Below are 27,508 nucleotides of genomic sequence, written 5' to 3'. Positions count from 1 at the left end.
CAAGGCCCGGGACCCCCACCTGACTTGGACTCTTATCCCGCCCCCACGCCTCAAGTCTGTGTTACATTAACACACATTACATTGCATATTGCACATTCACATTGCACTCCTGTTTTGCATTTGACTTTTTACTTTACTTTTTATATCTTTTATATCTTTTTATTTTATATATTGTTTTTTTCTTATGTGTAGTACTTAGTGTTTTTATGTTTTATGTTCATTGTATGCACCTATATACCAAGGCAAATTCCAGGTAGGTGTAAACCTACTTGGCAATAAATACATTCTGATTCTGACATATATTCATCAGATAAACATTAAACCCAGTGAAGACTGGGAGATCGACCGGTAGATCGCGATCGACGGGTTGGCGACCACTGCTTTAGAGCGACAAGCTGCACCCTGCCATGGAGGACCAAGAGGGAACAGATTTTCAGATGACAGGGGGAAACTTCACTGACAAACACAGTTTCAGTGATGGAGGAAGTACTCAGACATTTTACTTAAGTAAAAGAACAACCTGGACCTTTTTTACTTGACGGAAAGAGTGTGAGTACTTTTTTTTAAATACTCATCAATGTTTTGAAAGCAAAAGTACTTGCATCATGAACTGTGCCTATTGTATATTCTGCTTAATACAAGAATAACACATACTCATACTCAATGTCATATTCATGAAGAATGCTGCAGATGATGCTACTAATAAAACATCCTACATGAGAAATGTACATAAGTAAAGTAATAATTAAGTAAATATACTATCACCACACAACATAATACCAACTCAATTGTTGCTAGATCAAGGCTGGATGGTTCCATAAACACCATGATGGGATTTAATATCCTCCATGAGGGTGTTATTACATGATGGATGCAAACGAAATGTGAGGATTACAATGAAAATCTTAATGAGTGTGACTTCGAAGTCTGGCCCAGAGCAGCTTCATTGAAGCAAACGTGTAACTTTGCAGTGCGGATTAATTAAATCCTTCACGGTCACTGAAGCTGATCATGCAGTTTTATAAACACTGAAAGCATATGTACACAATGAGTGAAACAATAGTCTTAGACAGAGTTGTACTGTCCCCAATAAATCCAGGTTTGCAGCCTGGCATCAATCTGCATCAAGACTTTTGTTTTTGTTTTGTTTTTTAATCTCCTATTTATTTATTCATTTATGACGGTTGACTTTTCAGTAATTTACAGTGTACGCAACCACATGTCCTTATATAAGATAATGTCTGTTGCTAAAACAATTGTGTGAGATTGTGAACTCAGCTGCATTTTCCTGAGGAGATGAATACAGTATCTATCTCTATCTATCTTCTAAAGGTAAGTCTGGAATGGTCTTCTAACTGTTAATTTGCTGTTAATGTGATGGGAGGTCTATAACCCACATTCAAAAACCAAATGTACTCTTCACTTCTGCTTACTATTATGATTTGACTTAATGTATTTTTTTTCCAACCAGCAAAGAAAAGATGGCAATACCAGGTCTTACAAAGACAAATGTTGGATATAAAGAATACACTGTATAAACTATGTACAGTATTTTCTCAAGACAGCTACATAATTATGTTTTTTCATTACTAAAGGAATTAAGCTCACACTATTCATCACTGACTTTCACATGACATATCCATTTGATCTACAGTTGGTAGGAAAAACTGTATTAGTGCAGCTTTAAAACCACTCTAATGAGTTACCCTCCGCTCTATGGAGCATGTTAGCATCTTTCAGCTCTTGTTTTGGTCATGCAGACTACTACCTGAATGCAGCTGACATTTTTAATGGAAAAGCTCACCTTTGCACATTACCTGCTCAGCAGACACATTTAGAAACTATCTAAAGAACACAGTGGAGCATTATCCATTTTAGGAGCGACATATTTTTCAAACATTACTGCAAATGTAGCCCTAATATTGCCCTGTGCCTACCAGTCAGGTCAAAATAAAACTTTTGTCACAGCTCAACTCCTCCCACCTATTCCAGACCCGACAAGAGGCTCTTTATGCTGCCTCCGCTGTGTTCTTTTCTCTTCCTGCTACACACAGAATGTGAAACCTGGAAAACCTCTGCTGCCAACTACAACTGAGAATAGCCAGGCCTACCACCCTTTGTCCCTGCACTGTTCGACCAGATCCTGGTATTTGGTGGATTTCCTGTCTGAATGTGATCAGCCTCACTCAAGGTGATGACTTGGATGCTGGGGGTCAAAGTCACCTCCCAGACATACACTCCAATTCAGTACTGAAGATGATAACCAGGTTTAATTTTTAACTATTTTATGTAGAAATCTTAAAATATCAGTATAAAAAGGTAAGAGAATAACAGGAGAGAACAATTTGTGATGATCCGCTCTGGTTAGGCCTCACTATGCGGACGTCATGCTCACCGCTCACCTAGTCAGGCTGCAATGAAGCAAGCTATTCTACCTTTTTTCTTACTTAACTGCTCTGCTGGATAAACCAGTTCAACCAACATGAACAAACACACTACAGAAGAATCATTATGATTCTGCCCATCCCAACAGTCAAAGCAAGGTATTGGATTCACACCTTTCAATCTGATTTGAACTCTCAAACCGAAAAGGAATCTTTCTCCAGGCAGTTGGTGAAGGTAATGTGTATTTGTTAAGTTTGTATGTATGGGTTACTCACCTCATCTATACTCAGTAGTCTGGAATTATGATTATTCTATAGCAGAGTTTTTAGTTTTGAAATTGGCTATTGTCTGTCATGTGTTTTGATTATGTGTGAAGTGGATGGGACGTGAATTTAGCATCTTCAACCAGCTCAACCCACCACATGGAGGACAAGCTCATATGTGTGACTGTGGCATCTTTTAAAACTGGCACAGAGGAAGAATCAGTGAATAGACTTTAAGGAAATTTAAGTTTCTCACATGCATTGTAAACAGGACTATAGATTGCATTAATGTGAAGTTCATAAATCCAAAATGCAGTTTTAAGCAAACACAGACCGTGAACTCAATTTTTTTAAATAAAATTTGTTTCCTTTTGTAATGACAGACATTGGACCAAACAGAATGTGGCTTCTACAGATCATTCAGATGGATCGCTTGTCTGGATACCGAACTGTAAACTCCACAAAATCATCATGAATCAGGACTTTTAAGAATTTCTAAGGACTGACTGACACAAAGAAGTGGACAATGTGAAGACACGAAGATGAGCAGGAAACAGCTACAACAGGAATGAAAGTTATGGCAACAAAAACTGATGGGATACTGAGATAGCAAAATGACTGTTGAACAAGAAGGTGAAAAGTATCTTACACTAATGGAGGAATCTCTCACAGTTGAGATCTTTTTGGTTTCTGCAGAAGCCACTAAAAAGAAGATTCAACAGCATCTGGCATAATCTGAACAAATTTACTAATGTTTCAGCTCCACATCCCAGGTAAGATGCGATTCTAAGTTATCTACCCTAAGTTATCAGACTTTTATTTTGGAGACTTAGTACTGAGGAATTGATGTAAGTGTCTTGCCTATACCGTTTATTTTGCCAGACTATCCACAGCTGTTTGAGGGACTCCTCAAAGAATCCCAGAGCTGTTGAGAACTAATGCCTGAGATAGGCGCAAACATGCCTGAACATTACATCTTAGCAAGACAAAAATACCAAAGCTTTAATCACAGATGGAGGAAGTTAGGGTGGGCGAAGGAGTTGGCATTAAGAATCAACAGGGAGAGAGAACTAACAGCTTATAATTACTTGACTAGCACACTTGCATTATATTCTGCATGAATACACTATGAATAGTTAGTTGATTCTAAACTCTAATTTCTCAAGTTTCAGTTCCCTGTCTGAACTTAATGCAAAGCTTAATTTATTTAATGTTAACCTAACTTGTATCTATGGTTAAACTCATGTATGTTAAATCAGGGTTTCAGTTAAAGCATGAAAAATGGAAGCTAAACTGATTGCAAAGTAGTTTGGTGACGCATCGTGAGACTGTTCCCTGAGCAAAGACATCATGACGTCAGTTAGCAAGGAAGCAAGACATAGCATTATAGCTACCCACGCCAAGACCGATTGAAGGGCCTGTATTCTTGGGATAATCACAAAGCGTGAACTAAAAATGGTAAGATTATATTATAGATGAATATGTTCTATGCAATATTTCTTCATATCTTATCTTGCTGATACCATTATAGCAGTTTAATTTGTTGTAGACAAACAGACGAGCATGTACACGTGTCACAAAAAACAAACCGTGAGAGGTACAGTTTTACTCTGTTTCTATCTTTAGAACTCTTTAACAAAGGAACTGGCTTTGCTAGTCTGGCTATAGTTAATGAAGACAGTCTAATAAATCTGATTTTCCTGTTTGCTGATCAGGCGCGACCCATTGAAGACGAGTTGTCTTCTCCGGTAAGTACAATGCCCATATATCTTAACTCACCATTTGTTTCTCGCCACTCTGTTGCCTCCTCTTATGTTTGTTGTTTTGTCTTTCATTTTATTCCTTTTGTGGCTATTTTGGTGAATCATTCCCTCTTTGTGCACCTTGCAAGGCCGGCAAAAAAACTTTTATTCCCTACTCTGCCTCAATTTTTTAATAATTTTGAAAATGAAACTACAAACAAACGGAACACAAATCCAGAAATCAAAACACAAGAAAAAGTCCATGACATAAATCCATGCAACAAAAAAAAACGTTCAAAAATAAACTGTCTACTTTTGCAGACTTATTATTTAACCATGAAATATTGGCTCTGTGATAAAACACTTATATATATACTCTAACTCAGGGGTATTCAACTTAAATTTAAAGACGTCCAGTTAGAGATAATTTCTTGAAGCAAAGGTCCGGAAGATCATAATGTCTAACTATTTAGTGTGATATATATTTCAGTAGCCTAGTAGTTGTATCAACATCTGCATGTACTAAATACCTGACTGTCAAATCAAATGAATTCAGTACGATTCAAAAACTTTGACAATATTTATTGTCACGTAACAAAGAACTGAACATATATGTATGATTGCAGATATGTATAATGTTCTCTCATTAACTAAATAAAAGTAGGGCTGCATTTCAAAATAAGAGAAAATAAATAAAATGTGAAAATTGTGCATGTTCAAATAAAGGGCTTAACTTCAGAAAAATAAAATAAAGGGGGCAAAAGCTTGAATTTCCCTTTTTCTGTTTCACATCTTGACTCAAATGTCTCAACCAATTTTACAGATAATAAATCTCAACACATCTTAACAATTGAACAGTTTTAGAATCACTTTCTTCCCCTCTTTTTTGGTCTGTTTCTCTCCCTTTCTCCGTCTCACTCCTCTGTTTCTCTCCCTTTCTCCGTCTCACTCCTCTGTTTCTCTCCCTTTCTCCGTCTCACTCCTCTGTTTCTCTCCCTTTCTCCATCTCACTCCTCTGTTTCTCTCCCTTTCTCCAGCTCACTCCTCTGTTTCTTTCCCTTTCTCCGTCTCACTCATCTGTATCTCTCCCTTTGTTTTCTCTACCTGTATCGCTATCTTTCTTTTTCTTTCTACCGTCTTTTCATGTATAACTTGCCTCTAACTCTCTCATCTGTCTGCACTGTAGAGTCGCAATGTTTACCGCCTGGAATGCACAGACTTGATTGGCTGAGTAGTATCACGTGGGATGGCTTAACTCGCATGCAATTGGTCTGTGCGTTTCCTCATCCGCTAAACCACTACCGTAAAGACTACAAAAGCTGCGCTGATTACAAATAGAAGCGCCCCGTCAGGTTTTAAATCATAACCTTCTGTTTTGGCTGTAGGTCCGGGTCCGTACGGGACGGCTTCTGGGTCCGGACCCGGACCGCGGTCCGCCTGTTAGTGACCTCTGCTCTAACTGATCACTGTTTGTACAACTTTACTCCGTAGGTACAATGTGAGACCAACCCTACTGGTTCCAATGGAGTTGTGGTTTATGAAGACATAGTGTATAACCTACATCCAGTGTCTAGTTGGGAACCTGATTATTATGAATATGTGAGTCCTGAAAATTTAAAATGATTAATTCACAAAAATGTTTTTGACCCATCTGTCTTGCTGACCCCTGTGGTGCTCCTGATCCCCAGGTTGGGAGCCGCCGAAATATACATCATGTGTCATCTGTTGCCAACTCAACTGGTGTAGGTAGAGGACTGGAGCAGCGGTGGAGCTCAGGTAAATGGAGAAAATACATCTATTCAGAGTCAGAATCATCTGAACAATCTCTTCTTTATTTGAGGTTGATTTACTAAAATCAATATTGTGAATGTTTATAGATTTGAGAAATCACGTGACGGACAACAGACAGATATGGCACCATGGACATTGGCTGTGTGGGAGCTGCAACGCACATCTGCCTCATTGTCCTTCATGCCTGACTGAAACAACACATAGACGGGCTTTTACATGGTAATTTCACTATTAAGCTGCTGTCACATATGCACTGCAGTTCCTCCGTATTCTCTCTGGAGGAGGTGCATGTGTGAACGCAAATGTCCAAGTGAGACGCTTCGTAGTGTCCTCCTGACCTCCTAGTATAATGTCCACAGACATCCAGCAGAATCCTATGTGTGAATCCAGCAGGGGATCCCCGCTGGATTCACCATGAGCAAGTGGGGGGGTTGATGACGCTTCTAACACGCGACAGATGCAAAAAATACATAAAAAGAAAACAAATATCTCCAGGGAGAAAAAGCAGTGGCATACACGTAGAAGACACCGACAAACAGACAACACCGACGCTGGTGTTTTAGTGATGGAAACACAAGCATGTGATCTTCACAGCAGATTTAATACGTTATATACGTTTCTGTGTTGTTGTGAATGTGTCTGAGCGGAGAATCTCCTGCTGTGTTGTTCATGTGTGAAGGACAAACCCAATTCTGAGCCGATCCAGACGTCACACTACAGTTTTGTTCCATGTAGCCCACGCAGGGATGTGCCAGTTCACATTTTTGGATTATTGGAGATTGTGATCTTATTCTCTTTTATTACTATTAATATTTTTGCAGGGGAAACAATGTTGTGTCTGTAAATGTTTAATTTACCTTACCATTTCCAGGACGAATAAAGTAAACATTTCTATAGGAAATTTGTCACCCTCCAAATTAGTAACTGATTTGCGCGGCGTGAATTTGTCGAGGATGAAGAGAAACCTAAGAACTGCTGCTAACAGTATTTAATAATTCACAGCCTGATTACATTTGCCTCTTTTTTTGCAATTCATTTGTATTCATTAATATTCACAGGATGTCAAAACGTTTGGGCTGTTCATTTGTTAAACAGGAAGAAACCAGAGGAGGATAAGGGAAAGATAAGGAGAGTGAATTACTCAGTTATAACTTAGTTTTCATCATCTAAAATCTGATAATTTAAAATGGATAATATTTCTCTCTGTCTTTTATATTAAGAGGTAGGGTGGAGAAGTGGAAGAGTACAGCACAGACACGTTTATGTTTGGAACTAAAGCTGGCCCTCCTGCAGCCACGCTCTCATTGAGACTAAAGTGACTGTGAATCGGTGTCAATCACTGAAAAAGTTTAAAGCCTCTGAACTTTACACTTCTACATCAAGACCCTATTTAATCATATCATGGGGAAGTTTAATTCCATGTGACCTTGAATTTTCAATTCAAGACTTGCAACGACCAAATGCCAGGGCAGCAAGTCGAATTTAACCTAAATGTTGAGGATAATTTCATTTGAATACATAGTGCAACAATCAGAGAAATATGTAGAATTATTTCACTAAATCATTTCTAATGAAAGTTAAATATTGTTGAATTTGTTGTTTTTGTATGTTAATTTCTCACTCAGCTCTGAGTTTGATTGAGTCTCCTTACTGGATATTTGGAGTTGTGTCAAACCCTCATGAATATCCTTGTTTTCCTGATACCAGGTCAGGTTTAAATTGATTTGCCCGACCCACCCGACCTGTTATAAGTGCCAAGCCACAAACATATGCGTAAATCTGTGACCCAAACCCGACCCGCAGCCTCCCATCAGTGTTTACCTTTCTCTGTGTGTGTGTGTGGGTGCGTGCGATTGTGTGTGCATGTATCGTGAGCCTCTGTCTTTTAACTGTGACGTGTATGACCACATAAATTCCCCCTTGTGGGATAATAAGTTTACCTTAACCTTCCTGATTCAAACCCTATTATCAATCAAACAACAACAAAAATGTTTTATAGCCAATGTAAGTGAATTACAATTTGCCTCATAGGGCCTAACAAGGTGCAACATCCTCTTCATCAGGGGAAAAGAAAGCACAGGAACCTCAGAGAGATTCACATCGATAAAACGCATGCATTGACCAGAACTGTAATTGTAAATAGGTGATAAAGCTGCTGATAAGCTCTGACAGACCGGACTGATTATAATTCATAGTGCAGAGAGACTTTACTGTATATTTCAGAAAAACACATTATTAAAAGTCAATGCATAAGAGGACCTGCACCATGTGTGTGTCTGTTTGTGTTCCTGTACTTGGGGTGGGGGCTATTCCTTATGTTGTGGGGACAAGAAATTACAGGATATAATATGTACCCTACTTTATTCAAATACAATCACCTTGAGGACGAAGAAATTAGTTTGAGGGACGAGAATTAAAGTTGTACAAAATATAGCTCCAACTGGTGCCTTTTCTGTCGGGATGTGTGAAGATGGAGTGAGCAGAAAGAATCTCTCTCTTGCATTGTTCCTAGAGAAAATGGTACCTTGTTACCAACCAGTCATCTCAGCAGGTCATCCGCTAGCTGTCTCAGGCCTGGAGACACAGAGGTGTCAAAATGCAAAGCAGGGGGACGTGGGAGAGATGGAGGAAAAGAACATGAGGCAATTTCTGAACTGAATTAAAAAATGATTCTCCTCTAAGTCATAACTCAAACAATGTTAAAAGACACAGAACACATATTGATATCATTGGGAGAGTGCCATTATCCCTAATGCGCATCGCAGATAAACATAGATAAATCTTCTTCTGGACCTTTTAATAGCTAATTCAGCTTTTAATGATGCTCCAAAATATGACCTGCCTCTAGCTGCCATTACAAGAGGCCATTTGATAAGCTCGCGTTCTCCTCATGGTTTAAACCTTTCTGTCGGCATAAAAACTGGGCTCATAAGATGGTGCTGTTCATTTTCACTCAAAAGCAACATTTCACAAGCTGCTTTCAGACATGCACTGAACTCTGATGTGAGCACACATGTTAGAAACGTCATCAACACCCCCACCCGCCGCGGTGACTCTTGCAGAGGATCTCCGGCTGCCCTGGACTTTCTGGGGCGCTGACCAGAGAAACTCCACAGAAAGTCTGGAGGCTGTCATGGGGACATTTGCATTCACACATACCGCACATTTCATCTGTATCATCTGTACATATTGTAACAACTGCTTGTAGTTTTGGAGGGAGTTAAGTCTTTAAGATTCGTTGTCTGTCTCTGTTCTCTTCCACAGGTGGAGTCTGGACCATCTCAGTATGAAAGAAATCATAATAATCCTGCTGCTGATTTGTGTGATTAGGTTTGCTACTTGTAATGTTAGGATTTTAATAATATAATTAGACACTATAGCCCGAAAAGGATCGATTTTACGCGCACCATGTTTGTACCTTAACAGAAAGAATTAATGTGTGTGTGTGTCTGTGAAGATGGCAATGAAACTGAACTCTAAACAAATGCAGTATGTTAGGCAGGGGCCGTTTGGGCTGAATATGTGGGAGAATGTGTGGCCTTCACATAGTGACTTTTAATCTTGAAGTTGGTTAGTGTGTGTGTGTGTGCGGCATCGCAGTTCAGTCTCGCACCTGTCTGATAATGCCTGTTGTGGAGACTGTACATCTGTGGCATACAATACACTGTACTTTAACTTGTTCTCATACCTAACTTACTATATTACAGCCTAAACTCCATTTGCTTTATTCAAACATCACACATACATGAATGCACTGTTTTCCTAAGAAACTGTGACCTACCCTTAGAAAGAATTCAAGCAGCTGCCACTAGGTTCTGAAGGACAGATAGGAAAGGCGTTGTTTTGTCTAGAAAATGCGCATGCTTACGCACACAGAACATACAGCCGATAACGCAGGAACAAGGTTTCTCACTCCAATGAACAACAACACCATATCTGCAAAAATACTGAAGACCCACAAGGCTTCAGCTGAAGGCCTGTCTGTAAAACATGAAACCAAACACTGTCAGAATGTGAAGATTTTCCCAGCTACTGTCACAGGAGGGCGAACCTGGGAGCGGCTCCTCATCATGCAGACTCCAGGGCCAAGAGGCTGGGACCACGCCTCGCACCAGCAAGGGAGAGCCAATGTCTGAAACCATGGTGACTCCTCTCTTATTGACCAATGAAGTTATACCTACTATTATAAGTACTGTACCAGTCGTCCGTTCGGGGACTCTTGACTACCCGTGCTACTAGAAAGCCGAGGCTGTGTATTGAGTGCACATAGCTATGCTGTACCTTTTCATTGCTTCTGAATAAATACTTGTTGAACCAAACCGAGACCGGCTCTTCTCATATCTCGGGATAAAAGAACACGACAGTAATCATTTATAAACTGTAAAGAATTGACTTTAGAATTAACAGTAAATACCTGGCAAAAAAAGTTGCCAATAAAGTACTGTAAAATTCCTGTTAATTCCTGTAAAAAGAATTACAGGATCCCTTTAAACGGTTTTGTTGTATATAAATTACTATATTGTGAGGTTTTTTTAATGAGGCATACTGTTCATCCAAAAGTCATCAACATTGCATTAATGTCTCTTCACCTGTTCAATTAAAACGGAGCCAGAGCTGCAGCAAAATAATAAAGTTTATTGACACTCAATACAGTTTCACAACGTTTTAAGAACATGGTGTCCTTTTTTCAGAACAACTCTTAAAATCAGAACCTTAGCTAGAGAGAACAGAAAAGATGACATTAACTGGAATATTTCAGGACACCAGCCACTCAGTGGAATTCACATTGACCAGAGTTTCAACATAGTCAAACATTATTCAAACTGACAACATACTTGGCTTAAAGGCCCAATCTGAAACCAGGACCTGAGGTAAAATGTATGACAAATATTACCTTTTTCAGTGTGTTTGAAATATCAGCAAAGATGTAAATACTAATAAAATGTTAAGAGAAGAACAATGTCCATTCACATAGTGAGGAGGAGAACAGTACTCATGTTTTACGTTTGACTTACACTCAAAGCCATTCAAAGTCCATTAATCTCTTGAGGAAAGAAGAGGCGTGAAGACTGACAGAGTTGTTCTTGTTTTCACGCACCTTCCCACTTTGGCTGACCAGCTTTGCCGTCTTGGTGCCTTTGGTTAGATTGATCCAACAAAACATCTGAAATCACACGAAAAGAAACTTCATGAAAAAACTGAGCTAACAGCTCCTCTAAAAGAGGAGCAGAATGCATCAAGATAATCGCTTGCCCATTTAATATGAAAAGCAAAACTTGCAAACACAAGATTGCATGAGCTGACCAGCAGTGGTATAGTTGCATCAACATAACCTGAGGCAGCAGGTCCTCTGGTTGGAGATTTCCTGACCAGCTTGCAAGGACAACAATAGGAACAAAACACACCAACATTTTTAGTATTCACAACAGAACCATATTTAGCGTATTTTGCTGCTTCACAGTGCTCTTATACCACTCAATGTATTGGAACTATTTTGTTTGTGAAGCACAGCCTGGATACACACTGGAGCCTTTTTACATATCACACCACTGCACAGGCCACCTAGTGGCTCTAGTGGGTAGTAATGCTGCCATTCAGTATTAAACTAAATTGTTCCAAAGTAAGGAGTGGCCTGAGGGGACCATAAAATGGGTAGGAAAAATCATTGAAGATTCAGTTAATATATATTCTGTTGTGGATTATTACAAATATTTTTGGCATGTTTGTTGTGGTTTAAAATATTGTTTGGTAGTTGTCCTTCTTTGCTGCCACTGTTGTTGGGCTAGTCATGAGATCTTCAATTGAAGGACTCTATGCCCAGGGTTATGTCCATGCAATGACGTCAGTGCTGGTTGGTAAGACCAACCCTTAAGACAAAAAATCCCAACTATTCCCATCACTCAGTTTTTCACCACAAAGTGATTTCTTAAAAACTTGTCTGAGTCTCAATACCCTGATGAAAACGCCCACCCATAAATCACTGATGGTCAAAGTCGGGGTTGGGAGTAACTTGTTAATTTTAAGTAATTCGTTAACAAATGTAACGAATTACTTAAAATTAAATAACGGCATTACAATTACTGAATTACTAAATGGGCTCGTTACTTTTGTCTTATATGGAAAACTGCAGAGGGCAGCAGACAAAGGCAGTCTATTCACCGGATTTCGCGGTTTATGATCCAACATCATTGCTGTTGCCTTGCACATAAACACATCCACATGTTTAACTGTGACTATAAAACATGTCCTTTATATACAGTCCCTGACAAAAGTCTTGTCGCTTGGGTACAAGTTGACCTTAAGTGCCCAAATATATTTGTAATCAATTTTTTTACAAGAAATGGCTAATTTCAATCCCAACAGCTTTTGAAATAATGTTTTGGTGCCAAACGAAACTGCTGAAAAGCATTCTAACGTTCACAGCTTGGTAAAGCCCACTGAGTCAGTTTTGCAAAGACAAAAGTCTTGTCGCCTTGTCATATGATGCACCCAATCCTAGATTACAGCCTCACCTGTGATCAATAATTGATCAATCAATTAGTGGGTTGTTAAAAAGAACCCCAGCACACCAGACCTTCACATCAACTGCAACTTGACCTCTGACAACATGCCTAAGATTCACCCTGAGACCAAAGCGTTGATTATCAAGAGGCTGAAGACCAGATCCACTGCTGAGGTGGCTGACACCTTCAATGTGTCTCAGCGTCAAGTACAAAGAATAAGAAAAAGATTTGAAGAGACTGGAGATGTTTTTGACAAGCCCAGGTCCGGCAGACCCCGCAAGACAACTGCTCGGGAGGACCGTTTGTTGGCTCGAAAATCCAAGGCCAGCCCCTTTTCCACTGCAGCAGAGCTCCACCAGGCCTGGTCACCTCAAGTCCCCGTGTCAACCAGGACAGTTTGTAGAATTCTGTCTCGAAATGCCCTCCATGGTCGAATCAGTGCCCAGAAACCAGCACTAAACAAAAAGCAATTAAAAACGTGTGGCATTTGCCAAGGCCCATAGCCTGCTAAAAGGATGGACGCTGGAAAAGTGGCAGAAGGTGGATTTCTCAGATGAATCTTCGGTTGAATTACATCACAGCCGCCGCAAATATTGCAGGAGACCTACTGGAGCCCGCATGGATCCGAGATTCACCCAGAAAACAGTTAAGTTTGGTGGCGGAAAAATCATGGTCTGGGGTTACATCCAGTATGGGGGTGTGCGAGAGATTTGCAGGGTGGAAGGCAATATCAATAGCCTAAAATATCAAGAAGTATTAGCTACCTCTTACATTCCCAACCATACAAGGGGTCAAATTTTGCAGCAGGATGGTGCTCCATCGCATACTTCCATCTCTACATCAAAGTTCCTCAAGGCGAAGAAGATCAAGGTGCTCCAGGACTGGCCAGCCAGTCACCAGACATGAACATCATTGAGCATGTCTGGGGTAGAATGAAAGAGGAAGCATGGAAGACGAAACCAAAGAATCTTGATGAACTCTGGGAGGCATGTAAGACTGCTTTCTTTGCTATTCCTGATGACTTCATCAATAAATTGTATGAATCATTGTCGAACCGCATGGATGCAGTCCTTCAAGCTCATGGAAGTCATACAAGATATTAAATATGGATCTCACAGCACCACTACTTAATTCACTGATGTTATGCAACATATTTTTGTATTTGAAGTAAATTATTTGTTCAATTTTCACATTACTCTCTGTAGGCGACAAAACTTTTGTCTTGCCAAAATCTGACCTTTCTGTGTTCATTAAATGATCAATCTTTCTTCAGTGAAGCAAATTTATTTTAGTATATTAAACATAATTTGGGAGGGTTTTAGCTTTCATATGAGCCATTTCTAAAACCAATGGATAAATTAAAAGTCAGGTTATAAGCTGTTGTTTCTACAAAATGGATAAGTGACAAGACTTTTGTCAGGGACTGTAGTCTCGGTCTGTGCAATGCTCAACAACAGATTTTTAAAAACTGTATACATTACCTAAGACAATTAGTCTCGGAGAGTCAGTAAGTGGCAGTGTTCTTTTGGCGTCAGCTGCTGTTAACACCTCAAAGAAAAAATACATAAACAAATGACAGTCATTTTCCATAGCTTAACTGTTGAGGGTAACAAGATCATAGCAATATATTTGCAAAAACTTCAAACTATATTAATTTCAAACTTACTGTACATCTGCTTGCAAAAGTTATACCTGCTTGAACAAAAAAAAATTGTCTCACAGATGATCAGTGATCGGTGGGAAAAAACAGCAGGGTATCTCTACTACAAACAATGAAATCCAAAACTTTCAGTAAAAATAATTTGTTGTGCATTCATTATCCTACATAAATGTGACAAATGTATATGCATAGTGGATCACAATACACAGCTTTGAATTTTATGAAAAGAGCTTTTCTGTTTTGAGTGCTTTCTAAACATTAATCTAAGACATACCTTCGGTTTGCCAAGCGTTGAAAAGCCTTCGACACTGGATAGGTGTGATGTTGGCAGGGAGATCCTCTTCTTTGATGAACTGCAGGTCAGATTTGGATTCCACTCCAATGCTTGCCAACTTGTTCAGGAGGGACTGTAGTTTGTCCTCTGGTAGGCTGGGCAATACCACCAACACAGCTTGTCTGATGTCCTCCCCCAGTACTGACATGTCATATCTGGGAGGGAGTGGTAAAATCTATTCACTGATGTGTCATTCAGCTTGTACACCATTAATGGACAATAATCAAGGAGATCTTCTTGCTTAACACACATGTAGTTTGAGTCCTGGACTACCTCTGTTAGACTGAATACCCAAATCAGCAAGTTCCACAGCCAACTGCCTTCCCACAATAAAGTAGACAAGATGAATGCCAAATGTCTCTATGTTCAAAACACGACTTAGCTACAATATTGGGAAATTGCAGTCACTGACACACTGAAGACAACATTGTTCTCACCAAAGATCTGACTTCATAACCTTATGTTCGCGCTGACTGAGGTGGTCTGGTCGCTAACGTTCTTGGGGCTCTGCTCCCATGCTCTCATGTCAAGGTCCTCTTTCAAACCGCCTCATGCAACGCAATCGATATCAACAGTATTTAACTGTAACATGCACCATGTACAGTCAGAATACAACTTGCCTGTAATTTTACTATGTGTTATTGTGGAAAAATGCTGTCAGCTACTGTAATTATTTTGGACCCATGATGCATTGCGATATACAGATAAACTTCGTAAAACGACAGAACAAGAAGTTACTGTAAAATGTTACTGTAGAAACACCTCTCGAACTGCTTTTTCTAATTAATAAATAGATTTGGATTCATATAAATTATCCTTAGAGCATTTTAGTTGCATGTATATGTGTTTTAATGTATTTCCCAAGTGTTAGCATCTGGCTAGAATTTTGAGACCACGCTTTGAACTTGACCTTTTGACAGGCATGGAAGACACACAGATGCCACATACACCCACCAGCTACCATGTAGCACATGATGTGATAATAAAATAGTTTTTAAATGAGTGTGATTCAAACCTTGGCCAAACATTTGTCAGGTTTGCTCAGGTCTTAAAACCAAGCCAATGTGTCAAACAAAGGACATTATTCTGACTTTATTAAACAGGATGTACCCAGCAGCTTGTGAGCCACTATCGAAATGTAACTCTAAATAGTTTGAATGCTGAGCCCTGTACAAAATCTCAGCAGTGCTAAAAGATTTCAAGATTGAGCATTTCAAACTGGAGTGAGACTCCCCTCACGTCAGAGCTACCTCTAAAGACAACAGGCAGTTTAATCTGGGATTTCATGCTGGAAAAAGTCAGCAGTGGCCATGTTTGTTGTTGACAACATATCATTTGTGGAGTCCTGGGTTAGTAATTACAAATCATTAGAGTCCCCCCCCTCTGATGAAAGTGGTGCTGTAAAGAGAGGACAGGATCAGTGTCATTAGGAGGCTGGATGCTGGCAGGTGAGTCCCTGGACTGAGCACAGAACACATAATAGCTCAAAGAGGCAGCATGGAAAAGGAAAAGAGTACAAATACACTGTGGGATTGTTCTCTGAAGTGAGACAATCAGTGGCACTGGGCTGTTTGGTGCATTCTTGATTAGAACTAAAAACCAACTGGTGCAAAATTAGTTTAATTTACTGAGCACTAACAAGACCTAAGTACGGGGGAAAGAAGAGGTTAGAGAACCGTGGGTAATTTGCGTTGACGAAAGCCTTTGATAAATGATTTTACAAATTACCAAGCACCTGTTTACATTTGTTTCTGAAACACTTATCTTGTTTGATGTAATCCTCTTCACATCCTGATAGTCATTAATAAATTAAGTAAATTAAGCCGTTGTTTCATTCTGTCTGAATGAAATGATTGGTCGGCGGAACCTGTCTATCACTAACCGACCTGGCCATGCTCTCGCTGCACATAACTGGAGTCACATACACTGCTGCAGCAGAGACCATTGGTATATTATATTATATTATATTAACAGACAACTTTGTTTCTGAGTGGAACAAAAGAGCGTGTTGATTTACAAACGCCAGATCAAAAGTGAATCTCTGGTTGACTGGAAGGTTTCCGTGGCGTCGCAGTGAATCCAGCTGGTTTGACCGAAGCAGGGGAGGGGGCAGGCTGGTGATTTCTTCCACAGCAAGCAGACAGGATCTGACAAGACTGAGGACAACTAGGATTACAAAACACAAAACAGGCAACAAGCAAGGACATCAAAAATCTAAACTCCCAAAGAGAACGACATTACAGAATGGACTGAACAATCCAGTGATGAGTGACTCTTTTTTGATTTTGTATTTATACATATAGACAAATAATGAATCATCATGCATCTCCTCTCCACTGGAACAATCTTGATTTGTGCCTGTACTTTTTTAGTTTAAACTATATACAATTGTTACATATAAAACTGAGTATGCGTGCAAGCATGAACAATATGCTGGTACATCAGGTGAAATGAGCAGAGCAGCACCATGTCATTTTTTGATGAGCAACAGCGTCCTCTGCAGTCCCTGGTATTTCTGTTGGGCTCCGAGTCTGAGCAGTTCAATGGTTTCAATGAACAGAAAACAAAGATGATCAATCACTTGATCAAAGCTTCATACGTATAGTCCCACTCACTGAACTGAGGCAACGCTCCATATTCCTCTTGATCCCTGGCTTTGCTAACCCAGAAGGGCCGTCTGTGTAATGAACATGTCAAACTCATTTTATAATTCTTGATATTTTCAAAGTTCCCACCTAATGTTGGAGATGAACTCTGGTTTTTAATGACTTCTAAATCTTTTGAACTGATCTATAGTTTGGCATTACTCACAGACTTGAGCCTGATTATGACAGTTATGAGCGGCTGACTATCGGTTTGGAACTTCTAAGGGAGACGGTTACCTGCTCAGCAAAGTTAGTACTTGAACAGGCATCACTATTGAAAGTCAGTGAACCATCAAACTGACTTTGAAGCTTTGATTTATGGTAAAATTGTCCCATAGTGTTGCATTAAATATATTACACATATATTAACACTTGTATTATACAAAATGCTTGGATTCTGACATCTTAAGTTTATCTCCTGTTTTTAGTACAATTCTTGTTTCACTGAGATATATATATAAAAGTACATACAGTGCCTGCCTACATGGTGAATTGAACTCTGTACCTGTTTTTTTTTTAAGCGCCACACAACCCACTTACATCACCTACGTGTGTACTTGGATAACCTGAGCTTGCTTTCATAAAATCCTCCAACGCTCTCTTGGCAGTGCAGGAGAACATTTTCTTCTGTTTTGTGGGTGGTGAAGATGCAACTGAGCAAGATCCTCCTTTATCTTTCACACAAGGTTCAAACGCTTCACTTCTCTGAGTTACTCGTTTGTGTCTGTGGGTGAGACGTCTGAAGAGCTGACTATAGTCGCTGACCTGACCTGAAATCTGGGTTGGACTGCTGTGGCGTGCTCTTCTTTGAACACCGGTGGTCTGTTTAAAGAAACATAATTCTCTGGACGACACCATCAGTTAAAGTTGGTTTAAAGATTTGTACATGTATATGCTGCCTTACCTTTATGCTGAGGTGATATTTTTCCCTGTTGTACATTCGGTGCATGAGAAATATAATTTAACAAGATAACATCACTACTGCTAAAAAGTAGAGCTACAAGTTACAAAGATATGCTAAATACTGGATAAAAACAAGTAGGCAGTCTATATACTAAGTCTATTTAATTATTCATCAAAAGACCATCAGGTGCTTCACATGTGGTGCTGGGGAAGGCAAGAACAGATGTTGGATCAGCGTACAATGGTGCATGATGTTCTGTCTGCTTAGTGAAGATGTCTTCAACAGGTACAGGACGCTGTGGACCCGGACCCAGGGGGAGTCTGAGGCAGCTGCCCTGAGAAAGAGAGGTAAATGCTAGGTCACGTTGTCCAGTCAATCCTCTAGAGACAACTATCGTCTGCCTTCTGCATAGTACAGTAACTTAATACCATATATTATCATTTGTTGGGAAACATACAGTGTCCACAACATGCTGTTGCACCTGTCCCATCCATTGTTAGCAGGATAAACAACCTGAAATGTTTTAATGAAACATCTGGCAATTGAAATATGTGTTGCTTGATAATGTCCACGATAAAAAGGAATGGATCATTGAATTTTCAATCTTCAGATTGAAGAGTAAAAGATTTTTGGGGTACAGTTCTACAAAAATCTAAATGAAAGGTTCAGGTTTGTTTGAAAGGGAATGGATTAAAACTTAAAAAAGGGAAGCTGTAAGAAATTCTCGAAGTCTTTATTCCTTTGTGGAAAATTAATTCCTCATCTTTGATGAGTGGATTGAAATCGAAAATGTATAAAGGCATTCTGTTTATTGAGATACTTTTCTTCTCTTTACGCCCACAAGGCTCTTTACACTATGTCACATTCACAGACAGATTCCTGCAGCACTCCTCCATGCAGCACTCTCCTGAAACACATCATTCACACTCTGTTCCAAGGACACTTTCAACATGTGGACCTTTTAGTCGACTTGCTTTAGCTCCAACCCCCTACATGCTTCATAGAAAAAACTGTCACCCTTAACTGTATTTTGCACAAAATACAGATTCTGCTTCCCCCAGTTACAGCTAAACTGTGACAAACAGTGTTATCGCTGCCTATGTTTAAAGAACAGATTAGCAGTCGCCCCAACAGTGGCTGGGCATAAACAGCATGCACGAATTGTTTAGATAATCTGATATTTACAGGGAGTTTGTCCACTACAGCTGTAATCCAAAAACACAAGAGAAAGAGCGTACGGAGCAGAACAAAAGAGCCAGGAGGAGGGAGAGGCTCCAAGCAGATTTGACTGAATAATCCTTTCACAGAGGCAGTTATCCTGGTACATTGAGCAAGAGAAACAGCAGCATAAGGTCCTCAGACGCTTCTGTTTTAGGCTGCACTACTGATATTATTGATTAAAAGATTAAAAGCATTTTGTGAGTTGTTTTTCTTCTTTTTATATGATTTAGTGGGCATTTACAGCAAACATGTAAAAATACAGGAATGTAGCAGAACAGTTTTTCCATGAATTCTCTCAAAGTCAGACCTGATGAACGACTGTTCCTGGACCAAAAGCATAAAAGTTGTTAACGTACTTTAATTGTAATATTTGACTATTTACAATCTAAGCTTAAAGTTACCATGCCTCTTTCGAAAGTGGGAAAAAAAAAGCTCACTTAGTCACTCATTGTTTATAAATCTTGTTGTGTTGTAACAAGAATATTTCTCATCCATTCTAACTTTACCCTGCACCATAGACTGTTAAAAATAAACTTTTCCACATCGTCCAACACATGAATAACAAAAGGTAACAGTATATAGTAGGTGTGTTTAAGGAGGAATCAGCAATGACAAGGAATAGTTCTGAAGTTGCTCTGGAGCATCACCACGGGCCATTGAGGTGGCTGCTCACTACTGAGGCAATAACTTCGGAGTTAGGAGACTTCCCCAGAGCCCAATGTCTTTAAATCAGATATTTGTTTCTACTCTATCATAAACGGCCAAGAAAACAATAAAATAATTCACTTTGGAACCAGAGCTTTTTAGTAACTCAACTAATCAAGGAATTTTGCTTCAGTTCTACCGTTATCTTAAACTTTGAAAGTCCTCTTGGTTACAAAAAACACACTGACAGAGGTTTCAGCAAGATTAATGACGGCAAACTGTGTCTAGCCCCGTCAAACATTGTGCAATTACAGTGCAACATTACACAGAACACCTTCAAGGTTTATGGAGTTTTGAGCCTATAAAGAGGAAGCTGAACATAAAACATTCAACTAAAGAATATAATATTTAACTGAACTCTACTCCCCATGCTTTTCGAAATTGGCTGAAAGTCTTTGTGGGAGTGATTATGTGATGAAAGCACCGGCTTTCTTCAGTAACATGTAGAGGTGCTGATGCACACTGCAAAAAAATGTTTAGGTCCTCTTTCTTCTTTAATGCAGGCAGTTTTCATTGGTGTGACCCATTTTTTATGGCAATTACCAGAAACTAGTGCAGTGCCCATTCAAAACTGAATTGTGTGTCCTCTGGAGCTACATCAGAATTATCATTAATCCTTGCCATTAGTGAACAGTTCTACAATAAACTGTCACTTTTTATTGTTTGTACGCTATACATTGTGTGCAGAGCTTTTTATAAACCGTGTATGGTGCAGAGTAAAGTTCAAAAACCTTGTGTTCATCCTACCTGATTTATCTGCAATGAAGATTTTATCGTCAATGTTTTTCATAAAATGAAACAGAATTTGCTTTATTACTGTTCACGTGTGTGGTTTACATACCTGTTTGAATGATTCAGTTTCAGACACTATTTTCTGATTCCAAGTTCACAATTTTTCAGAAAGGAAAGATTTGCAATTCAGCCTGATAAACAGCACTGCAGCAACAACAAATGTTGTGCGTGTACTTTTAAGACTAATTGCCAAAAGGAAGTGATTCTATGAATGTTGCGGACATGATGGAGATCAGTGCCTGTGCTGTGTGTCTGTTTCATAAATAATCAAATGAACAAAATGATCTGGTGGCAATTTTGACCCGCTGTTTGATCCGGTTGCCGAGCACTGCTTCTGTTTGTCCAAGGACGTAGAGGAGGACAGGTTCAACCCTGTCCACAGTCTGACTGTTAGGCCACCCCCCACTGACTGCTACAGAGCACTCGCCACCTGTTCAACTTTTGTTAATATTGATTGTATCACACTGCATCAAAGTTGACACTGCACTTCCCTGGGCAACGAATGATACACATGCCAGTTTTGAAGTCGATATCTGGAACAAGATATGCGTTCCACATAGAGACAGACATTACACGTTTGTGGAAGTAGTGGGTAAATAACGGATAAGCCACAATTGAACGTCACAAACGCAAGCACTTAGTTTTAATTAGATACCCCCCACCACCTCCACCATAGCTGGGTGAATCATCACACTTCACACGTCTTCTGTGCCCCAGTGGTTATTTCACAAAATTATGTTCTCCTCTCGCCCCCTTAGTACAAATTTACTTTGATGAAAGTCCCCCTTCATGACACTCCATGCTCATTGTAATTGGTTCTTGAACTAGCGCTTTTCTGTATTCTAGGAGACAACAGTCTAATGAGGTATAGTAAGTATCACAGTTGAGATCATCCTGGGAGGGAGCGGAAGCATTCCGCCGTCGCTCTCGCTCAGCAGGGCCAAGCAGAGGTTGCCGGGGTCTCATCTTCACCACACATTGGTATAGTTTTTTCCGTGGTTATTACAGGTAAAGAGCGGTTGAAAGAGGCTTGAAGCTGCTGCAATTACAATAAATGGTGTCTTGACACGGTGTGACTGAGTATAGTATATTTTCCAACCATATAGCACACACAGAGGATGTCATGCCAGAGCATTTTAAGAGTAATCATTAAATATATAGATTTTTAGACTCAGCCTGACCCCATACATGTGTTATGTTTCATATTCAGCATGCAAGCAGGAATTTTAAGCAGGGAATGTATTAATTAACACAGAGGTATCTTTTTTATGGGAAACATTTCAATTCTGAAATGAGATAGGTTATATTAACAGATCTTTCACTCATTACACTGTAATCATAAGAAGGTGTCACAATTAACTTCAATCACTGATATAGTGTTGCATGTTGCACCTTTTAAAGTGGAGCTTAACACGATGCTTGTGTATGAATACAACCCTTTAACATATTAGAGAAATGTATTTAAACCCAGACATCAGCCCCTTTGCCCTGCAGCTATCATCCACATTCAGCTACCCTACTATCTCCTCATCTTACTCTATCTTTATATATGTTATGCCAGTAGATGCAAATTATACTTGCAGTTTTTCTTCGAATAACATGGAAATGTATGCTACATAAAACTGGTTTCCAATATCACAAAGGATTTACATTCAACACCGTGAAGTTTCTACATGGACTGCCACCATTCAGAACCACAAAGGATTTAAATAAACTGGCTACATAGGTTTCAACAATACTATTGACAAAATGATTTGTAACTCAAATAGGTGCAGCCTCCACTGTCCACCACACCTGCCTGACCTCAGATGGGATCCTGTCCTCCATTTGTCAGAGCCCAACTTTCCTGACCTGCTTCCGCTCTCAGCTTGTCCAGGTGGAGTCTTCTCCTGCCCTGGATTCAGGAGACAGTTTCTCTCCAGGGTTGTTTGAACTGGTTACCAGTGGCTGCCCGCATCCGTGTCAAAACACTAGTACTTGAGTACTGTGCTGTGAACGGATCGGGTCCAGTCTACATCCAGGACTTGGTCAAACCTTACACCCCAGCCCGTCCACTCCGCTCTGCATCTGCCAATCGGCTTGTTGCTCCCTCACTGCGAGCTAGCCACTCAACAAAAGCACGACTGTTTTGCAGCAGAAGGTCCACACATCGTCCACCGCAGACTAAAGACACATCTCTTCTGACTACACTTCGGATAAATCTTTTTTTATGAATAAACATTTACATGTAGCACTTTGAAATTTGGCTTTGGGTTTGTACCCTCATGGTTGAATGCACTTATTGTAAGTCGCTTTGGATAAAAGCATCAGCTAAATGAAATGTAATGTGTTCAGGAATACATAGATTAATGTGTGCCAGATAAAGAGGAGAAAAATATAGCGATGAAGGAGACAGAAAGCAGGCAGTCGTTCTGTGGCCTGTTTGTGACCTTTATGCCGCCTCCAGTGCGACATGTAGTGTCAAGGTCTTGCGTGGCACATCCCAGTCTCACCGCAGATGTATGACCCAGTAACCCATTAAACAACCAGATTGTGGAGAGGGAGGATCAGGGAGAAAGAGACTCAGAGAGACGTACAGAAACAGATAAACACTGGGAAGAAATGAATATTATAGAGGCTAAAGAAAGAGGCTGTAAGGTGATGTTGGAGAATTGCATTCAGCATGTTGATGAATCATTTCATGTTAGGTAATTTTCTGTAAAATAAATTGTATGTAAGCACAGGAACAATATGTTCTGCACTTTGGGTCTGAAAAACACTCCTCTCCATCTGTCTAAATTTATCAAGCTGAGAATAGACAGACACAGGCTGGAGGTACTCAACTCAATAATAAAGACAAATAGAGTAAGAAAATCATGAGCCAGCACAATGAGTAAGTGACTGTTGTACCGCCGATCAAAATTCATTTGAGGTATTTTCAGTTTTGGGGGTAATAACCGAGAAATATATTGTAATTACACAAATTAAGAACCCCAGCCATGTCCAGCAGATGTCCCTGCATCATTCCAGGACAACAGCCAGCTAATATACACCTCAGAAGCACAGACGGTCCCTTTTAAAATCGGTTATCTATTTGAAATTATATGAAAGCAACCTGGTGTATTATTGGAGAAGGGAAGTAAGACTACACGCTGTGAATTAACTTAATGTTATGGGCTGACTTCAACTCACATAAATGTCCTCATGTATAAATTAGAGCAGCAGAAATAGATCATGTTTCATTGCAGGAACCAGGCTGCAGCACCTATACACAGCTTTGTGTAATCCTCAACTACTGGAACAAAGGATGAGACAGGGAGTCGAGGCTCGATGTCACTGAATTCTCTGCAGCAATATTCATAAAAAAACCTACTGGTGACTGTATGCATTGCCCTTGTGTTATCTTTCAACCTTTAATACTACTGGACACATTTTTCGGCTGTGGCTTATGGTAGAGAGAGTCATCCACTAACAAGAAGGTCGGTGTAGAAGTGAAAGTTGTTTGCGACATTAGTAACCTCTAAATCGAATACATGATGTATGTCAGTTATTTGTGTCGGACCGACCATGTGTCCCTACATGGACCCCTTTCCAATCCACGGACCTGACAACAGCCCGCATGATGTGTGATCAGGGACAAATAACTTTGAACTTCTTGGTTTCCTAAAATTCTTAATAAGAAATACGTAACCTCTGTGCTACGAGATTCCTGACTGACCTAACCGTGGTAAGATTGTCTCCATATACTGTATACAAGATACTCTTCTTTAACCCTTCAGTGTTTCGTGCCTATTTGTTTCTGCATTTAAAAAAATGGTTCAGATCCATTTCCAGCACATCTATATTCCTCCATTCTACAAGAATCCTTTGGCAAGATACTTGAGCCTAAACTATACAGACAGTGTGCGATAGAAGAGGTGCTTCCTGTAGAAGCGCTGTTTGAATGTGTGTAAATAGGTGCATGTAACTGTAAAATGCTTTGAGTTCAGCACTATATTTATATACAGTTTATTTGCAATTTTTTCAAAATAAAATTCAAACTATATAAAACATTTTTGTCATCTCTAGGTTCCACTTTCCGAATACACTATTACTGCAACATAAATGCAGTCCTCTGGCAGATAGACAATATCCAGTATCACACCGTCACTGTGACAGGACAAAGAAGCAGAGAGCAGTGCTGACAGGACATTGAGGGAAATTACAGTGTTCATTAAGCTGTCTCTAAATCCACACTTAGCCTGGAGCTACATCTGACACACTGGTTAATGCCGCTGTACATCACACAAACACACCTGCACGCATGAACGCACACATACGGACAGAGAATGGTCCATGCATTAAAAAGTATGAGGTGTCATGTTGGGCTGAGTTATGAGACATAACAAGTGAAGCAAAAAAAAACAAAATTAGAAATGAGGGAAAAAACTGAGAGCAACAACAAACATGCATGCTCGAGGCTTGACTTTGCGTTAACACAATGTGGAACACAAGAATGTGAGTATACTTCAAAATAAATCAGGAACCATCCTATAATTAATGAATTGTTAATGAGTTGATCCTAATTAAAAAATGGAGTACTGCATTGCAGGCCTAAATAATGATGAGCTACAAGAGAACACACAGAGATATAAAATAAATAAAATATTAACAATGTATACAGCATTATGACGCTCTCTGTGTGTAGATCCTAAAATCAGACAGGGAAAAACTCCCTTTAACCCATTAAGACCCAAGGCGCTGAATAAAAACGACCCCTAGAAACCTAAGCATTGTTTGCAAAAGCAGATACAGACATAAAATAAAATAAACATTTGTCTTTCATCATAAATCAGTCTTTTCCCTAAACTTCGTTTCATTGGGTTAATTGGAAGATATGGCAGAACCCACAGGAAGAGTAACAGGGGATGAATCTAATAGATGATGCTACAGATTTTGTAAAGAATAGAACATAACAATACAATCGATGTACAGAGATGTACAATGAGGACAATGAGCAACATCACCATGAAGACTTGCAAAGATGACAAACTACTCAAACATAAACAGGCAAAGCATATTATTCTGACGTTTAGGTGAAGGAAACAAACAGGCTGGAACTCCTGACGGAATAAGTATGACATCCAAACATCTGAATGCTGTACACGCCGGGTTTAATGGATTCATTGAGACTGAGACCTGTCAGCTGGAGAATCGTACCAGGTACCATGTTCAAAGAGTAAGCCACAAACTGGAAGTTGAGTTCTAAGCTACAACAGAGTCAGACATTGTGATGTCAGCAGGGAGGACGTTTCAGAGGAAGAGGGCATGAGAGGACAAGGCCCTGCAGCCTGAAGAGCACGGTATAAGGTTTAAGGAGATCAGGCAGAAGAGGTGTGAGATCAGAGGTATGAAGGGACCTGACCTTTATGGAGTTTATGTCAAAAGCCCCTTAGATCTGACCGGACATGGAGCCAATGAAGAGAAGCTAAAAATGGTACAATGTCAAATTTACTGGATTTAGTAACATTCTAGGTGCAGTATTGTTAATATTTGAACTTTACTTTTAGTAGTAGCATGAGGCAGGCCTGTAATAAACCAGTCTTGATCACAAAGAAGCAGGAATGAGGGTCTCAGTATCTGCCATAGACAGAAAAGACTGAATTTTATGTTACCTGGTTAGCATTTTACAACAGTATTTAATGTGCAGATCCTCCAAAATATGAGGCTCATGGGAATAAGATCTGAGTGATCGGAATCTCAGGACGCATTCAGAACATTTATGGGTGCATTCCTCAGGTTGGATGTTGATACCAGGTGTGAACAGGTTCTTTAAGAATGACTCTTATTTATCGAATACATTTTATTTTCCTCCCATAGAACAAATATTTATTATTGTGAGCTGTCTTCTCATCAGGGTGGTGAGGAATACACGATGTGCATTCTGTTTTCAACTGATTGGACCGACAGCTCATCTTTTTGTTCGTTTGTTTGTTGGTTTTCTTTCAAATTACTTTTTTCAATTATTTGTCAGCCTTTGCCCTGCAGGTAATATGAGAAATTACAGTCAGGCCTTCACTGCTGCAGTGCTCCTGCAGGCGAGGAAACAACCACATGCTATTGGTCCACTAGCTGCTGGCTTCAAAACAGTTGCCAGATTGATTTTTAAAAATGAGTTGAGACCCGAAACATATGATAAAGAATAACAGAGAATAAAGAGACTTCTAAGCTTTCCATTATTGAGTATGAAAAAGTGGTTGGCCATCCGTGACTCACACCTTGTGAGTGGACTTCATGTTTATTTTAAGGAATATCATTCATCATTTAAACCAACTGGTGCAAGTGGTGAATTCTAATCAATCTCATACAATTTAATGCATTTGGTGATGTTAAATAATACTAAAAATGACCAAGATACTTTAAAAATCCTTTATAATACACAATAATTGACATCATACTTACAAACCGACCACATATATACCCTGCCTCCAGAGTTTTCGACTGATATCAGTGACCAAAATCATTAGAGCCAGAAATTATAAGCACTTCAATATTCAGGAGGTTTTAAATAATTTACCCACCACATTAAAAAAATGTAATGGCAT

General features: G+C 39.6%; 1 long non-coding RNA gene across 1 annotated transcript; it reads left to right on the top strand.

Annotated features, from left to right (window-relative positions):
- Window positions 1-1,559: 1,559 nt before the first annotated feature.
- Window positions 1,560-9,617, top strand: LOC124854444. The gene is made up of 7 exons (XR_007034686.1): window positions 1,560-2,619; window positions 3,032-3,421; window positions 4,364-4,396; window positions 5,882-5,989; window positions 6,079-6,166; window positions 6,268-6,400; window positions 9,446-9,617. It is a non-coding gene; the product is annotated as an uncharacterized LOC124854444 (long non-coding RNA).
- Window positions 9,618-27,508: the final 17,891 nt, after the last annotated feature.

The sequence above is a fragment of the Hippoglossus stenolepis genome, chromosome 11 (assembly GCF_022539355.2).
Source record: "Hippoglossus stenolepis isolate QCI-W04-F060 chromosome 11, HSTE1.2, whole genome shotgun sequence".
In the NCBI taxonomy this organism is placed as follows: Eukaryota; Metazoa; Chordata; class Actinopteri; order Pleuronectiformes; family Pleuronectidae; genus Hippoglossus; species Hippoglossus stenolepis.
The sequence above is the reverse complement of the archived record's forward strand: the minus strand, read 5'-3'. Positions and strand labels throughout refer to the sequence as shown.